General features: G+C 40.2%; 1 protein-coding gene across 2 annotated transcripts in view; it reads left to right on the top strand.

Annotated features, from left to right (window-relative positions):
- The first annotated feature begins 9,959 nt into the window (after positions 1 to 9,959).
- The window catches only part of PIK3C2A (phosphatidylinositol-4-phosphate 3-kinase catalytic subunit type 2 alpha), a 51,136-nt gene continuing 42,002 nt past the window's right edge, over positions 9,960 to 19,093 (top strand). For both annotated transcript variants that reach the window (XM_027701227.1, XM_027701216.1), the window contains exon 1: positions 9,960 to 10,052. The gene's annotated coding sequence lies outside the window, so the exon portion shown is untranslated. The remainder of the gene's footprint in view (positions 10,053 to 19,093) is intronic.

Here is a 19,093-nt window from a genome sequence, read left to right as displayed (position 1 = left end):
AAGCCTGCTTTCATCTTAAATGACTGGGACTGGGTCACTAAAATGGTAGATGGTGAAATAACCTAGCAAGCTTATTTCAGTTTCTCTAACCTATATAATTAATTAAGAGAGGGAAAAAATTAAAAATGTGGAAAAATGTAATTCACTAACTCCAAACAGTGAATTCTCTGAACTTGTGATATCTGAAAGGAGATTAAAGTATTTCTGAAGTAATTTAGGGTTAAAAGGGACTTTCTAGAAACAATCTAATACTTACGGAAGAGCCTGTGGGAAGCTGAATATCTGAGCTCTGGTCTTAACCACATCCCGCCGTGTGGCCTGATTTTTAGGGGCTGAATATACTCCAGGGTTTGCTGCAAATCCCCTTTATTGAGTGGTCAGATGGAATCTTAACAAATTACATTATGATACCCACTGTCACAGAAACAGATAGTTTAAGCTTTTTGCTCTGCTTCTTACTGTTCAATCTTCCTTCCTTCCTGCCTTGCTTCCTTCCTTCTTCTGAATGCAACATAATACCTTTTAAGACTGGCCATAACAGATTCCAAACCAGGGATGTTTTAATTATCCATGGGATCAACCCTGTCAATTTTGGTGCAACTAGTAAATGAGTAAAGCTTGATTTCTACTAAAATCAGATTAAAGAAGGATTCTTTAAATGCCTTCAGTGTAAGCACTCTACAGCTGTCAGGCTATCTGTCCTTTTCCTTAGAAAACAGTGCATTGACTCCAGAGCTCATGAAACTGTGATGTGAGAAAAAATAAGGATGTAGGAGTGGTATAATTGAGAATAGGATTTTTAGACTATTTTAGCCAATTGCATTGCATTTGTGATTGCAATAAATTTAGGGAAAAAAAGAACCCCATCTGTTTCACATCTGTACCTTCTCCCTTTAGTGAAAGCTGTATGCATACTTAAAAATACCCAGGGAATCCTCTAAAAGGCTGGGTATGTTTCATATATTTTTGGGGTTGAAAAAAGTCGACTTCTTGTCTGTCTTCAGAACAAGCTATTAAAGTCTCTCTCAACCAAAGAGAGAGGTCAGGGATGATCAGTACTGAGTATTCTCTGCTGCTCTAGAAAGATGTTCCAGAACCACAGCATGGTTGGGCCATTTTATAAGACTAGCATTTAATCATTATTCAGGTTTTAAATGTCACCTGGTTTTAGAAAAATACTGGCTTTTCTCACTTAAACCTTGTGGATTTTCAAAGGTTTTTAATATTAGATAGGAGGAGGGCACTTTACTTCACAGTCTCACGACTGAGAGTTGGACTTGTTTTTAATAATGTGAGATTAAGGAGGACAGGATGCCCCTGCTAACAGAGAATGCACAAATAGCTGTAGGATTCAACTTTTCATTAGTGTGGTATTTTAACACAAAGCTTTCACAAGTTAGGGATTCAGCCAGGAACCTTTGGGAGATGCCAAAACACTGCAGGTGGATTCCTCCATTGGTTTTAGTGGGAGGAAGCAAAGATAATTTTGGGAGTTTAAGGCTATGCTTTCAGTGAAACTACAGCAGAATTTCCATTGATTTAAATGCAAAACCAAGATCATGCTTAATGCCATGCTTAATGATGGATTCCTGACTTGGATGATTAATTTCTGCTCTCCCAAAACACTATACAGTATTTTAAGAAAAGTAGTATTTGCAGGTGCCATATACACAGTTTAATATTTTTTTTTCTGAAAGGCTTGGGATTTAGTTAAATATTCACTTCTATTAGAAGTAATATTTGCAAGTGACATATACACAATTAAATCATTTTTTTCTGAAAGGTTTGAGATTTAGTTAAAATGAGGTAGCTAAAAATGTTTCCATTTAGTAATTTCTAATAGTCATTAAACCATTCTATACTTTCACCACACATGCATATTAACTTAAATACTTGCTGCACCGTTAGATTGGTATCATAGGCAGAATTACCCAATGGCACTTCTGAAGTGTCATTCCTTTATCTATATCCTTCAGCTACTCTTCAGTATATTTCTCAAGCAAAGGCTAATTACTATTCAAAATTCATATTACGATTATATTTGGAAAATAAGGAGTTTTCTTAACATTAATACTTCCAATTGCTTCAATACTGCCTGTGCTCTGCTTACTTAGGACAAGTGCTGTATTTCTCTGTAGCCTGATGTGTCACTGTTTCATTGCAGAAGGATGACTGTGGATCCCAAGAAGGTTTGCTGACAGGTGATTTCTCTGACACCTTGGAAGACAAGAAAGGACATTCCCAACATGTTCTGCACACCCACACCTGGGTGCACAAGCTCAATCCAGACAAAGTTCATGATACATTCGCTACAATTATTCTGATGGATGGAGTATCCACAAAGACTGGGTTTGTAACGAGGCCAGAAATGTGTGGTGTGACAATCAGCTGTCCTCCTCCTGGAAGTTTCTCAGTGAGCTGTGCATGCATGAACACACATTACTTTTTTTCCTCCCACACACAAAAGCTCTGTGTCAAGTTGTTTGAGTGAGTTGTGCCACATATTAATGTTGTTGGCTTCTAATGTTGTTGGGTTCTTTCCGCTGGGGGCTGACTACTGCAATCCCATTGGAAAAGTTTTCCAACAAACTCAGAAATAACTTCCATTAAAACTCTATCCAGACACCCTCAAGCATGGGTGTCTTTCTACTCATGAATGTAAGCAGCAAAGAAAAGCAATAAATCCCTTTGAATAATGTGCCAGTGCTCTACTGTTATGTAACTGTCATTCCTAAGTAAAAGATGCCTATTTACCAATTAAAAAATAATGGCAAGGATTTAAGGGATTTTTAAATTAATTCTGCTGCTTCCAGAATATCTATTAGATAAAATTTGTTGAATTTGGATCATTGACCCTTAACTTGAAAACTGGTTTTACAAATGTTCTCCAGGAAACACGTTGAGTACTTCCCCTATGAAAACCACAAAAAACTGTATACCAAAATACAAGGATTAAGGGCCAGAGCCATGACAGATTCAGACTTGGACAGGGATATGAAAACACTTCATTGAATGTACTTGATAGGATAATTTTTTTCCCCAATATACACTGTTTGACTACAAATAAATACAGGACATAAGGAATTGTTCAATATTTTTATAATAGAATATTTCCATTGTCTTGAAATGCTTAAAGAACTGTGAAGTTGTGTTACTGATGAACATAGGGTTACTACAAGAAGCTTCATGCAATTAACTTATACAACAAAGGAAACACCAGATTTTGTCAGGGAGGGCATGGATCTTCCATGGAGCTGCAGGAATTTGGGCAGCTGGGAGAAGACCCTGTAGCCTCTTTCTTAGCAGCCTTCCAAGGAGATCACCGTGGAAGTCTCTTGTGCAAGACTCCTGCAGGTAGTGCTGGTCTGTTTGTTTTAAACTCTTTGATACAGGATAATTCAAGTGGGTAGTCAATATGAAGTTTTATCATCCTCTGTCCTTGGATGTCTCATTAAGCATGACTTGCTGTCATTGGGATTTTAAATGCCAGAAGGCTTCTCAATTACCTCAAGGAATTTGCCCAAGGAATGATTGCTATTTCCAGGCACGCATCCTGTTGCCCGCAGTTTCTCACTCAGGTTTTTCTGGCATCATTCTTACATTAATAGTCCTTACCACAGCATACTACAGACTAACAACTATCCCACGGTACCTCCTGAGCACATTGCAGCATTGACACAGTTCCTGCATATGTTCTCAAACTCTCCTGCTTCCACTCTATTCTAGGAACTTTCAGAAGCTTCCTTTTATTTAAACCCCTCAAATTATAGAAATCGTGTATATCACATAGAACACATTCTATCCGAAAAACACTTATTGAAATTTCTTCTCTGATTAAATAGACCATCTGTAAAAGGGAGTTATATGGGGGAAAAAAAGTAGATTAAAAAGTTATCACAAAGTATTTACAGAAAAACAAGGAGTGAAATGTGTCAAATTGTTTCTGTTCAGTAGCTCATCTGGATATAACTTATTTGATAAAATATGGGTGAATATGAAAAATACTTCATGAATTTCAAATGTATGCCGTCATGCCATTTTGCACAGAATGTTGCCTAAACTGTGTGGGACATACAGTTTCAGTGCCAAGATCCGTAGTAATATTTTGGCTTCTAATGCCTAAATTCCCATTTACTGAAGCAGGACCTGGGTCCTAAGAAATAAACCCAAGACAATATTTTACTTGCACTTGAAACTATCACCAGCTGGTTTTGTGGTTTTTATTGTAGAACAGAATTTTCTTGTTATATTTAATCCTTAAATATGTAACATATATATAGCCAGCTGATATTGTATAGATTTTGAGAGCCATATGCAGACCTTAGACATGCTGAAAACATATGCAAACTGTTGCATAACAGTGAAACAATAAAAACATAACCACAGCCTAATTTTTCTTTCATTCATTACTAACACTGATATCCCCTTTCTCCCTGAAAGAAATTCACAGCGAAATATTAATAGGAACATACTGTTGACTAAACATCTGCAGACCTAAGTAAGAGCCATCTAAGCTTGGATAAACACTAAGACTTAAAAAAAGAAAAGTGAGTATTAGAGTTCAAAATTATCAAAAAAAAAGGCATTGAAAGAGTAATCTAGGAAATTATACTGAATTTTCTAAAGTTGTCGTTTTTGAGGAAGTAATAGTCTTTTGCTTTCTTTAGGAGTAAAAAAGAAACTGTCTCCCTCTGCTGGTTTTTAGAGAAAAAAAAGTTTATAGATACTAAAAAAAATCCTAGCTGAACTTTTGATACAAATCATCAGTTGTCCCAGAATTAGATCTTAAAACTTGTTGCCTTCAAATACATAGGGGTCACCTTGAGGACATCAGTGTATCGATTAGCTGAACTTTGGTAGACTTTTGTAGTATTTATTCTGGTTAACCTTAGTTTCTCAGTATATTTAACAATTTCTTTATATGTACATCTTTAAGAAAATATAATAAGATAAATTTAAGCTGTTTTGCCTTTAATTCAAACATCCAGAAGAGCAGCCTAACACTGGAGTCGTAGATGTAGACGCATAATTATCCTTTCCTGCATAGTCTGAGTTTGTGCACTTTACAATTCAAGTAAAGCCTTTCCCTTTCACAAATGAGTTTCTAAACTGCTCCATAGCTGTAAGTCACAGGTCATAAGGCTTTTGAAGACTCCCACACACAAGAATGGCTACAGCATTGAGCACAGCTCACTGGCTGTGACAAGTGCAGGAGGGTTCTTTGGGATTGCAGTGCTGAGGTTGGCTGCTCCCTGCTCCAGGGGGTGCTCACACCTGGCTGCAACGCAGCGATGCGCTCCCCACCCCTGCCGACCTGTCACCTCGCGGTGCCATTCTCCCAGACTGCTCCACGAGGCAGTGAGACACCCACACGTAGTGTGTGCCACGGAGAGCGTATCAGCATGTGAACTTTGTGTTGCAATCTGCATCCCGATGAACGAATGCTTGGGAATTTCCACGCGGCACGAAGTGAGCACCACGTTCTGGAACACGTCATGGATTCTGCGAAAATGTTTTTGTCCTTGGTACGATACACTCCGTCTTCCTACTGTCAGAGGAAATGTGTTTGTCCTTTAATAATCCCTGTGCTCCTACTAACAATTTCTCATTCAGAAAAAGGATACTAACAATAGACATCAAGTTTATTCCTTCCAGTTAAAGGCAAGTAGCAATTCCAGTAGTTCAATTGAGGCATTCATCTGTTAAATCTGAAGAGCTTACTTGAAAGCATTTTAGGCTGAGAAGAAAATTAAGGAAATTTTGGGTTTAAAGTGGGTTGTTTTGGAGGTTTTATGTGTTGTTCCTTTTTGTTTTGATGGGAGGTGTTTTGTTTGGGGGGGGCTTGGTTTGTTTCTTGTTTTGTTTTGTTTGATTTTGTTTTATATTGTTATTGTCACCAAAACACATTTGGTAAACTTTGTTATACTTAGCCATCCTTTTGGTCTAGGTATACATCAAGCTTCCTTGCATCCCAAGTATTGTTTTAAAAGGCATCTGCTAGCTGCAGTTTGTTGCATTTCCAGTTAATGCCAGTGTCAGTGTTGTTAGTTACACAAGTTGATTTGATATTTGCATATGTTGTGTGGGAATGTTTTTGGGATGTTTGAGTATCAACATAGTGAGCACAGCACTTACTTTCTCCAAATATTTGACCAAAACCTCTCATTTATTCTGCCTGCATTATGCAATTTAAATTTTCATAAGAATGGTACTTAGTAACTTGTGGTTTTTTTGCAAGACATAGCTTTACCCACTGTCTCCTGAGAGCTACTGTGGCATTTGGTCAGTGTATCACAGACAAGGCACACAGTAGCAAGGCAGTGAGCCTGCTAAGATACACATATTGTACATTGCTTTTACACGGGTGTATTAATAACTTCCTGTATGAGAAATACTTTAAAACTGATGTCATGTTTGCATGCGGGAATGTGTAACTTGTAATCATCCATTCCTAAGCAAGTCTGCAGGCTATGCCATTGTTCCCTTCCTTGACTCAACTCTCTAGGGTATAGAGTCACTCCACCTGGAACCTGAGCTTCCAATGCCAATCAATTCTCTCTCGAGAGTTATTTTGGCAGAGTTATTTTGGCTGCCCAGCTATGGAGAACACTACATGGCATCTGACATACAAATGCTGTTTCTAAAACTGGCTGGTACTGGCTTTAGAGTGCACCCAGTAATCAGTACCTATGTAATGTGAATTTAACTGAGAAACAATGAAAGCAGAGGCAAAAGTCCTGATGTTGGGGTTGCTCTTCAGTGTAAGGTGCTGGCCTGTATCAGCACTAGGGAAGTGATTGTCTGCTGTACTCAGCACTGATGAGGCCACACCTCAAATACTGTGTCCAGTTCTGGGCCCCTCAATTCAGGAAAGACATGGAGGTTCTGGAGCATCTCCAGAGAAGGGCAACAGAGTTGCAGAAGGATCTGGAGCACAAGTCCTATGAGGAGCAGCTGAGGGAGCTGGGGGTGTTTAGCCTGGAGAAAAGGAGGCTCAGGTGTGACCTTATTGTTCTCTACAACTACCTGAAAGGAGGTTGTAGCCAGGTGGGGGTCGGCCTCTTCTCCCAGGCAACCAGCAACAGGACAAGAGGAAATGGCCTCAGGCTGTGCCAGGGGAGGTTCAGGTTGGACATCAGAAAGAATTTCTTCAGTGGAATGGTGGTCAGGCATTGGAGTGGTGGAGTCACCATCCCTGAAGATGTTCAAGAAATGACTGGACGTGGCATTTAGTGCCATGGTCTAGTTGACAAGATAGCGATTGGTCAAAGACTGGACTTGGTGATCTTGGAGGTCTTTTCCAACCTTAGTGGTTCTGTGAAAGCAAATGAAGGAATAGCACATTCAGTTTGTGTTCAGAATGATAAAAGGAAATCAATACCTATTTAACATAAAGTATCTTTAGAACATTTTGAAAGAAAAAAAAGGGATAACGCTAAAAAGCATGGGTTTAAATTATTAAAATAAATCCAGAGTAGAGGAAAAATTTCTGACAAGAATGAAATAATTTCTAAGGAAAGACATGGAAGGTTCTTACAGTTATCATGGCACTGGGAGGCAGGCTTGATAACAGTCTAAAATTCTGCACTAATCCACAGAATGAACCAAATCATCTTTCCTATCTCAAGTAGTACAATTCATATTTGACCTGCTTGTACTGTCACATATTAGGTAACCTGATGGAGATTGATCAGTCAAAGAGTCATGATCGTAGAATCATAGAATTATAGAATGGCTTGGGTTGGAAGGGACTTAAAGATCATGTTAGTTCCAATATGATCTTGTTGAAATTGTTGGATGTAGCAGCTGCCTTTTGTTCAGTCTAAGCAGATTAATGCTCCTTTGGTTAGAGATGGATGAAACATAGACAAATGGTTGTCCCAGGGCTAAACCATGTGGCCAGTGAGTTGGAGGTGTAATTGGGAGCAATTAATGTGACCTGCATGTGAAGGGGAAAGCAGCATAAGCACCATGGTACTGGTTTGCACCAGGAGCTGCTGGTCTTTGACAATCCCAGTAAGAAAGGTGCTGTGCCTCTGTGAAGTATCATTTGAACTGCTATTTATTACAACCAGCACTATGAGGAAAGAGAGGATAGCACGGATAATCCTACAACTCTATACATGCTGGGAACCCTCAGCTGTGCAGCATCAAGTGGGCACAGCATGCTCCACAGAACCCATCCCTAGAAAAGGGTTTCCCATGTCAGCTGTTACAGGATTCTCTTACAAGACAGTAATTCTGTCCATTATTTCTATTGACAAACGGAAAGGGTGTTGACATGGGAACATCTTGCTGCACTTTTGGATAAAGCCAAGGACCCGCAGATGGTGCAATCACTGGTACCAAGTGGGAGCTGCCTATAAACTCTCCGTATAATGGGCTACAAAGTTTATCCTGTGGCCAAGGGAGACAAAACAGGTCTGAAGGCCAGGCAGCATAGCACAGTATGATTGTTATGTGGGTCACTAACTCCTCCAAACGCAGTGCTCTTGGGGCCAGGATCACCATAGGAGCCCAGCAGAGGAGGTGGCCAGGAAATAAGACTGCCAGGAGAAAGACTCTAAAATGCAATCTGAAAAGAAGGTATATTTGGACAGACAGTCTGGAAAGAAACCTGGAGCTTGAGAGAAAAGTAGTTTTCTTCTAATGTATTCAAAATTTGAGCAGAATTGACTTATTGATTGTCAATACTGGAATGGCACTAGAAAGGATTGATATCTTTTCTTAATAACTGACAGCTTGAAAAACCTCTGATCACAAGGGTAGTAAGAAATCTGGTAATTTTTTTAATCTGTGTAATTAAAGAGTCATGCCTATGATGCTTCTCCAGGAACACATTTTGTGTCAGCCTTCCAGGTTTACATTTTGCTCTTGTTGAAATCACCTGCAAGGGCTTTCATTGACCTTATTGGTGCCAGGTCAAGATTTATTCAACAGAGAATGCTTAGATGCTATAATGGTGGGGCTTATATACAATCACACAGAATCACAGTCAGCAATGTATTTCTGACTAATTTTTGTTAATTCATTTATATAGTATCTTCTAAACTGACATTTTTTCATGTGTCTCCTATGCTTCATTAAATGTTTTGTATTTTTCAGAATTTCGGTGTGCTCAAAGTGCTGAATAAAATACTGAGGTCTTTGCTTATTTTAAGTAGTATCCCGAGTGGATGGAATACAAAGTTATTCCCTCTGGAACTCTTTTACATCTACATTACAAATCATATTGTTACTTTTAAATGCCCATGACAACTTTTAATTTGATTTTATGAAAGGCCCATTGTCTAAACTTTGTATAAAATCCCACATGCAATACTTTTGGGCATACCCAAAGCATTATGTTCTTTTGAAGCTATTGTGAAGGTCAAACCAAAATATTTGGTCTTTTTTTGAAAAGCCTTGGTATGTCAAGAAGGTTGGAGTTGACAACCGGGATCTGCCCGTGCCGGATAAGAAGTTTCATTAAGTTAAACCAAGCAAAATTCCGTGTAGTGGAACAGAACAGAATGCAGTGGAACAAACCACCGGGGTCTGCAACTGGAGAGTGGTGAAAGCATTTATCCCTCCAGCTAAGCCCCGTGTGCCGGGGGCTCCTCCAGCGTCACTCCCCGGCCCCGGCCCCGCCGCGTCCCGGCCCTTTCCCCGCTCCCGGCGGCTGAGGAAGTCCATTGTGTCCGCGGCCCCCCCCGCCCCCGACGGACATTTCTGGTGCGTTGAGCAAGTTCCCAGCCATGCCGCGCATTCCTGGGAAGATCGGGCGATAAGGGGAGGAAATGACGGAAAGTCACCCCAGCGCCACCACCCGGCCCCCGCGGCCCAGGGGCTCGGCCACCCCCGCGTTGGGGCAGGACCCCCGGGCGGGGCCGGGCGGGCCGGGGGCGGGGCGGGCCCAGGTGAGGCGGGGCCGGGCCCGGGGCCGGTCCGAGCGCAGCGCCCGCCCCCCCGCACGGCCCGGCGGAAGTGAGCGCACGGCGGCGGGGCGGGGGGAGCCGCCCGCAGCCTGGAGCGCTCCCGGCGGGAGCGGCGGGACCGGGGGAATGGCCGAGGTAGGCGCGGGCAGCCCCCGCTGCCGCGGGTCGGGCCGAGCCGAGCCGGGGGCTCCCCGCTGTCCCTGTCCTGCCCCGCCGCGCTCCGCTTTGCTCCCCGTGCCCCGCGCCGCCCGCTCCCCCCGGGGGTCGCCCCGCCGGGACCCTTCGGCCTCGGGGCGCTCCCGCTGCCGGCCTGGGCTCGGCCCCCGCGGCGGCCGGAGCTGCCCGCGCTGCCGGGCGGCACCTGCGGGCGGCGGGGCCCGGGGGTTGCGGTGCCCGCACGGCCCGTCCCGTCCCCGCCGCTCGGGGTCTGTGCGGGCTCTGCCTGCGGGACGTGCTTCCAGCGGGGAACTGCGCGTCTGGAGAGGCGCCGTTCCGGGCGCGGAGCCGTCCGGGGGAGCTGCCCGCGCCCCGCAGGTGCCGGAGGTGGTTTTTGGACCCGGGGGTGAAGTCGCCGGGGTGCGGGGAGCTGTCACCGGCACGGGGTAGGGAGCCTGGGGAGGTTCGCCCTGCGTAGGGGGCACCTTGGCGGTCGCTGCAGGAACGCACCAGGTTTACATTTCCTTTTCTTCATCTCCTTGTTGGCTTTTGAGGGGGTTCGCTTGCCCCGGGTTGGTGCGTTACTGTGGTTTCAGAGAAGTTGGATGTTTACAAAGCTGATCCTTAAACAGCTCTGCTGTTTCCTCCGGGAGCTTTTCCGAATTACTAGTGGTGGATGGAAGTGTGTGACTGGCTTACTGTTCTTGACTTGATCGAGTTTATTATTCTGCATCAGCACAATAAAAACGGTATACCTGCACCTTTGTTAGCACAAGTAACCTCCCAGTCTAGCTATGCTGTTGTTGGGAAAAGGATGTGATGTAAGATGCACTCAAAAGAAAAGAGTTTGGAAGAAAAAAAAGATGGTTTTCCTAGTAATTGTATTACTTATTACAAGTGTGATGCTAGAGCATAGCACAAACTGATTTGGGGTAGAGGAGAGTTGCAGAGGTTTTAAATAAAAACCTTGCGTGTTTAATGCAGATCTCTTTCCAAACGGAACTGAAAATTCAAGAAAAAACGTGTGATGTTTGTACAAGATATTGTGCAATATTCGTTTAGAATATAATCTGTGTTCAGGAGTGGTAGTGGTGGATGATTTATGAAGAATCCAAAGGGGAAGCAGAAATGGGGCAGGGGAAATGAAATCAGACACACAAAAGTATTTTGTTAGTTGGTTTTGTCGTCTTTGAAGGCAATTATGTCCTTCATTCCCCTGACACTGAGAGTGGGCCTGGAAAAAACTTTATTATGTGTCTGGGAGAAAGAGAAGTTGCTTAAATTGAGATCACTTAAGTTGGAGATCACTTAGCACATTTGTGGGAGGGGGGGAAAGGGACTGTAATTGCCACCAAGTTCTGTTGTTTTTGTTTTGGGGTTGTGTTTTTTGTTCTAAAAGCAAGTTGAATCAAAGCTAGTAAGAGAAAGTGCACAGTGAAAGAAAGTTGCATAGAAGATAAAGGCACTGAGAGAAAACACAGAGAGACTGACAAATACTTGAAGTTAAGTGCCCTTTTGAGGACAGGACCACAAACTAGGCAACTAATAGGTTATTTAGAGTCCCATCTTCTTAAATGGTGTACTGTATTTGAATTTTCTTTTATGTTCAAATTTCTTTTACATTCTTTTACATCTCTTAAAGATGATTGTTTTTAAAAAATACATAGGAGATATCAAAAAAGATTTAAAATTTTGACTGATTTAATAAAATAGATTTGCCCTTCTTAATTACAATGCAATAATAATCCTGATTTAGATACTTGAGGTTCCTCTCTCCTTTGGGTTATTATTGTCATTGTGAAGAACTCAAACATAAATGTTCATCAGTACAGGTAATCAGTGTATTTAAATTGATTATTTAGTTATTTTTATCTGATTTGAGTAGCACTCTGTGTCATAACAAAGATAATTGAATGCCTTAAATAGAAAATTATGCGTTTCAAAATGTCAAGTAAAAAAATATTTTCTGAATTTGCGTTCCTTAGTTTCTTACTTCCAAACTAAGTTGAAACTGATGATATTTCTTATCCAGTGCTGCTATTATATCTGCCATCTAGCTGGAGAAATTGTTGTTTTAGAAATAAAAATGCTGAGATGATGTTTTAGAGCTTTTTTTTTTTTTGTCGTGTTAGACTTTTATGTGGGACGAAAACCAGACCAGTATGGGATTATTTAGAAAAACGAATGCTAGATTTGAATTTTATTCGAGCAGGATTGTATATTGTTTGCCTTTAAACTCTTAAAGAATCTTACGTCTGACTTATGGGAGCTTTAAAAATTGCAGTAAATTAGTACTGGTAGGTAGGCCAGTGTAAGTATAATGCTAACATGACTAGAATTCATAAAATATAGTACATGTTTTAAGGTCAGCCTTAATGACATTCAGATGATGATGTTCCATTTTTTTATTTTAGAAGTATTGTCTTTTAGTGTTTACAGTCAGTGTTGGAATTATTTGGTATTTATTTATTTTTAGAATAGTACAACAAACTTAAAAATGAGACAGTACAGCACAAATGCAAATTGTTTGCTTCATGGAAGTGTAATTGTAAACATGTTGCTCCATTTTAAGCAGAAGATGTGGATGTGTGACTAATTACCAGAACCAGAGTTCAGTTTTTATCAACAGTGGTCAATAAAATCAGTCATCTAAAGAGCATCATCCAGCCCCTTTGTAGGCGAGGAGGTCACGATGAAGTCAGTTTCTGCAGAAGAATGATGAAGTTGTTTCCAGACATGGAAGGGAAGGAGGAGGTGTTTCAAAGCGTTCCAGTAATGATAAATCTCACTCAAGCTATAGAAGTTTCAGAATAAAATGCTTTCCTCAAAGCTCACATTCAGAAAGCTATGAGAAATATTACTTTAATCTGTACCTTAGTCTGTACCTTAGAAATGCAACCTGAAATTATTTCCTTAGATTAAGTTTAGTTTTTTCCAAGCGATGGTCACTTCTGAGTGCTTTCATAGAAGAGATTGAAATCGAGGGCAAAGGTATGTCTACATGTTTCGTGTAACTTGTAATTTGAAGTTTACAAACAAACCATCACTTACAAAAACCCAGCCACAATTGGAAACTTGCAGTACGTAGTGTATGAGGGCCTCATGGTATTTGTGCTGAGAGGATGTCGTTGGTTCCCATCTGGAAATTGGTCAGTGCATGATGAGCTAGAGTAAATAATTTAGCTTGTAGATTTCGATATTGTAGTTGATGTTTTTAGGAGGTGCATTTAGAACAGGTCATCAATAACTGATGTGATCTTCTGCTTAGATTGTAGTCACAGTGAAGAGCAGAGCGTGGTGACAGTGCTGAGTTATGAGGCGAGTGCTGAAAGTTTAGATGAGTTCAGCATACAGCTGGACAAATTTGTGGATGAAAAAGTTCATCAGGAGACTTAATCTTAGAGAAGTTACCTCAGGATTCAGGAAGTACTTGAGTGGCAAATTAGTGGGGACTAGAAGGGTATTTTGAGGAAGTGTCATTATATGCTTGTCTTGGTTTAGGTTTTTCCCATTTGCATTTCTGAAGCCACCCTTAGAGACCAGATAAGGATGAGATGAACCTTTGGTCTGACAGGGTGTAGCCACCCTATTCAGTTTTCTACCTGTGTATTGTTTAAAAAAAAACAAACAGAAACAAAATGCAAACAAAACCCTGTGATCATTGAATCAATACATGTAATAAGCATTTAGTATTTTCTAACAGATAAAGCAAAAAGGTACATGTGAATTGTGTGTTTGTTCTGTCAATTAATAATCAGCAATTCTGCTTCATACTTCTATGAATGCAAGGTTTGTTGACTAAGAAGCATCTGCTGGTTATAACTGAAACTTTGCAAGTTTCCTGCCTGAGGGGAAACTCATCTGCTGAAGCAAGTGGTGGAAATAATTTGGCTACTGCAGCAGAATCGCATTTGGTTAGACTGGTAGGGTGATACTAATACAGTGATACAGACTTAAACCTGGGCCAGAGCTGTGGTGTCAATGTTTCGTCTCAGTGCGTGTTTTTGATTATGTTTGATTGAAGGCGTGTACTATGCCCTGCTGCACAGGGAGTAAAAATAAGATCTTTGTGATGGAGGGTTGTTTTCATCTCCCGATGTTAACAGCCACTGTACCTTGCATCATGAACTTCCTGCAGATGGCTGCATTTTGAATGTTTTGTGACATCAGGAGGATATCTGCAGGGCTTACTTCAGACGTGTAACTTAAGAAAAAATGTATTTTAACGTGGTCTTCTGTCTATGCTGTAGAATGTTATAAACCTATATGAAAGGTGTTTGGGCATTGCTGCCTGGATAAAGCCCTGAGCACCCTTGTTACCTTCTCATAGCTGACCCTGGTTTGAGCAGGTAATGAAACTAGAGACCCCCACCAAGGCCCCTCCCAGTCTTAATTGTTCCATCAAAGTGATATTCCAGAATAAAGTTACTTTGCAAATCAGGGATTACTGCACCGATTATTTAGCTGGGGAATCAAAATATTTGAATAGAAGTGGAAGAATAGAAAAAAACAAAACACCTAAGCCAGTAGCTAACGTTGATTCTGTATGAAATATTTTATGTTGCATGAGTGTTTTCAAGAACCCTTTGCAAAGAGGGATTGGTGGGAAAAATAGTCAGGGTGACGTGGAGAAAAGCACAACTTCAGAGGTGTCTGTAAAGCAAGAGAACCAGTAAGAAGTTTGTAAAGCCAACTTCTGAAACATGGGGAGTGCAGTTGAAAGTATTATTCTGAAAGGAGAAACATTGCAACAGAACTAGAATTCTTAGCCTTTGTCAAACAATGCTGGTAATAAGCTTGGCTGTAAGGCATGGAAAAAAAAAAATCTTGGCCCAGTACATCAGAATGAAACAGCCTGAGATGCCATCAGTTTGATTATTGCTTTTTTCTGGTACCTGCATCAAGACAATACTGGTCAAGAACAGAATAGCAGGTGTGCTGCTAGAGAGCTAAGAACAGAATAGGGAGAAATACAGGGATGCAAAGGTTGATGAGTAGCTCTGCAGCTGATGGAACTGATGCCAAGTTTCCTGTTGATTTGTGTCTTCAGCTGATTGGCTTTAAGGACTTCTTACCACAGTTCAAGTATTTATAAAGATTATCCTGGTAATAAATCTGTCCAGTAATATGAGCTCATGCTACAGTTTTCTTCTAGCTGTGACACCCAGTGTTTTTGGCAGGGTCTGGCTGCTTGCTTTTATAAAACTTACATGGAATTTAATTATCTTTAAGACCCCCATCTCTTTAACAGACTTAAATGAAATGGTGATTAGATTCAAAATTTGAGGGGAGGAGTATAGCAGCACAAATATGCTGGATAAGCTTGCAAACCTGTGGTGGCAAATCTGCATATATCCACATCTACTGATGGAATGCCTTGCAGGGGCTAATGATGCAAATGCCTGGTTCCAGAAGGGGAAGAGTACTTTGTGGCAATGGAAAACACATGATCTGTAGGTAGCTGTGGCTGCCTACACTGAGGTTTGGCTGGAGCATCATGACAGATGCTTGTTGGAACATTGATCAAAAGCTCCAGATTCTACAGTTAAAAAGGATGCCATATATAATAATGGTCCTCTGCACAGTGTCCTGCATGAAAATTGATTTCAGTAGAACACTTCATAAGCTTTTATAAGCACTGAAAGAGTGTATTTTTCAAGGGATTTGCTGCTGATGTTGAAAGATCTTGAAGTTTGAGGCTTCCTGTTCTAGTACTAGAAACATCCCATTCTTGCCCAGCCCTCAAGATCTAAGATTTTGTGATGAAATTTCAAAATCAAAGTTGAGAAGCAGTTCCTGCTTTGGTATTTATGAGCTGAATGATTTGAGTAAAACAAATGAATTGAGTGTTGGTTCAGAGTTTGTGCCCGGTTAAAAATTGCACCTGTATTTAAGCTAGTGAAATGTAATTTGAAGATTCTGTAGATGTGACATGAAACAAAATCTACTGGTTAACTATCTTAATCTCGTGTAAGGGGGCACTTTCTAATTTTTCTAAATGATTGGATTAAAGAAGCTACTACTTTAAACTTAAGAGTATTTTAAAAGAATAACAGTCTTACTTCAAGAAGTCATGTCATGAATATCTGTTCAATTTTTTCTCTGTTTGTAGCAATTTGAGTGCATCTGGCAGAGAGGACTTTTGAACATCAAAGTGCTTCTGATTTTTATTTTTTTTTCTTGCTAAGGAGTTTTCCTGCTGTGGCAAATGTCTCGCTATGAATTCCTTTGCAGATGGTTAGTACTTTCCACAGTATATTACTGCTGTCGTAGTTTGCTAAGTTTTCCCTGGTATCCCATAAAACTGCTGCTGTCTCTGGTATGCAGGGAAGATTTGTTAATTCTCAAGTTAGCTATCATTCCATGTTAGGCAAATGCCTCAAATATTTTTATTTTTTTTGTAAGTAATGGCAAAATAACTTCAAAGTTACTGTGAAAATTGCACTTGTTTTGAGGAAGCTCTGTCTACTGTATGCCAGGGTATTACTTTATAAGGAATGCAGGAAATGGCCTGACTTGTTATCGTTGCTTCTGTATTTAGTGCTTGGACTCCAGGGAATTCATGTGCACTGATTTGTGATAACTATAAAGTACTTCTTGTGAATAAATTACCAAATAATATGTTCTGTTCTTGTGTAGCACTAGAACAAATTATAAATAGAATATTACAAGCCATGGCGTTTTTTCTGAAGAAAATTGTGCAACTCATCTTAAGTAGAGAAGAATGTTAACATGTACATGAGCATATGGTGAGATTACCTCTGCTTAAGGTAACAGGATTTATGTTTAACAAAGTCATCCCTGGCTCACTAAGATAGGAAGGTAATTTACATTTTGGGAATCTTTGTCCTGGTAGAGGTGGAATGTCCTGTATTAGTTCCTCTGAAGTTTCTTACCACAAACCTATAAATTCCTTATTGGGGAAAAAGTTCTTCCTGGTTCTATTTTATGTATTTGCTAAGTTAGTGTATTTGTAATTTTTTTTTAATGTAAGCCACTGTAAGTGAAAATCTGGTTTGAAATTAATTACCATTCCGTGCTGAGGTTTTGATCTGAAGGAGGTGGTTGAACATCTTGTAGTTTCTTGGTTCTTGATATTAATAAAGTTTTCTTGCTGCCTTTTTTTTTAAGAGTATTTTACTCCTTTGAAATAACGAACGATGTGCAATACTCAAAATTACATAACAATACACAGGTACTTGAGTGATATAAAATTAACTTTAGACTCTAAACACATTTATTTAAAATTGTCAACAAGGAAGTGTTGCTTTTATGGAAACTCTGCTAGACTGGAGCCAAAGGGGTCTGCAAACTCATGTCTGATCACAACTGGTCAAATGGTTAAAGGAGAATTTGCTTGAAGTTAATGAAGTCTCACTGCAATAGACAGATAATCCTTCATCTAGGCTGCGGATAAATTGGGTGGTTGAGATTTTAGACCTGCTTTTAAACAAAGCAGGCAGTATTGGTGAGGTACGGCTAGGGCAGCGTAAATGTGATGACTTCACACAAAGTATGAATGTGTCTGTTTAATTTCAAATTTAGGAGAGAAATAAGTGGTGTAGCGGATTATAACAGAAATTCATAAGTGATAAAACAATCTCATCAATTGCTTCTAGCTTTCATTTAGAAAAAATGAAATGTTTCTCACATTCTTTGAGTGCTTGGCAAGAGTAGTGCTCTTGAAGGTGAATAGATTGACAGCTGAAAACTGATTATTACTGTTACTTAAAATAGTGTGCAGCAGTTGAGATGAGAACAATCCTGACTCTGTAAGGATTACTGCTAGGTCTTCTGATGACCTCCACTTGTTGCAAACTTCTGGTGAGTTCCTGTGGCACAGTCAGTAATGGTTTGGGCTTCTGGAATTTGAACTGAAACATAGTCTTCTGAGTGTTTGAGAGGAGTTCCCTGCTGATAGATGGTCTTAATGGAATTTGCCCTTCTGTTTGCAAATGTTGGAGAAGTTGAAATTCTGCTCACTCTCTGCTTTGAACTTGGATGGCTACAAAGTGAGAGGTTCAAAGGGAAGCTGAACTTACATGAAAATGTTAGCTGGTGAGGTGTAGTTAGCATTTAAAAGAAGGTCTATTGTATTTTAATCATGCTTATGCCTAGGGAGGGAGCTTTTCTTCTTCTGATGTGTTGTGTGCATTTACTGCTTAGAACTGGCATGCAAATACTTATAAAATTTGACAGAAATTTATACACTGATTTGATTCTAGAAATTTCCCAAGGACAGGACTTAAATACAGCAATCAAGTTAAGTATATGTATGCTGATGAGGCTGTCTTGCAAAAATAAAAACTAAAATTCAATTTTTCAGATAACCACTAATAATAATCTTCTATCTTGAATGCTGGAAGCCACTGACAGAAACACAGCACTGTTAATGTAAAATTGTAAAATAAACAAGCAGTTATTGAGTGATTGGGATTCTCTGGATGTTATGAATGAATGTGCTGTGGTAGCTGTGCACCATGTTTCTGAGTGCTAAGGAATGTATGTTTATCTGCAGTTGTGACTTTGTGGAACAGTGACTCCTTGTGAGTAGGAGACTGCTTGGCAATATGGAGATCAAAGCTGTTGATTTCAGCACAAAAATAAGGCTTCCTATTTTTTTAAAGAGCTGGTGGTTGTTGTTGTTGTAATTATCAAGCAGCACCATAATGCGTTGATAATCTTCAAAGTTGTGGCCCAAACAGTTCTGAATAGTCTCAGATAGTATGGTCCTAGTTTAGTTTTTTAAATAAAATTCAGAAAAAAGTCCCACTGCTATTTAGAATCCTTAGGCAACAGCAAGGCTATGAAAACTGCACTTACCTCATGCTGCTGCTTCTTGGAAAAGCCAAGTAGGAATTATTGAAAGGACTTCACAAGTCAGGGTGTCCTTGCATCTGAAAATTTGACATAGCAATTTTAACCATCTGTAAGTTAATAAAGAGATTAAAGCCTGCTTGGCTTTCTAGGCAGTCTGAGAAGGTGGTGTCAAGTATATTGGACTTCTTGTTAGGATATTA

Source organism: Neopelma chrysocephalum, unplaced genomic scaffold (assembly GCF_003984885.1).
Source record: "Neopelma chrysocephalum unplaced genomic scaffold, ASM398488v2 Primary Assembly neopelma1_24, whole genome shotgun sequence".
NCBI classification, from domain to species: Eukaryota; Metazoa; Chordata; class Aves; order Passeriformes; family Pipridae; genus Neopelma; species Neopelma chrysocephalum.
Note: the sequence above shows the minus strand (reverse complement) of the source record. Positions and strands in the feature narration are given on the sequence as shown.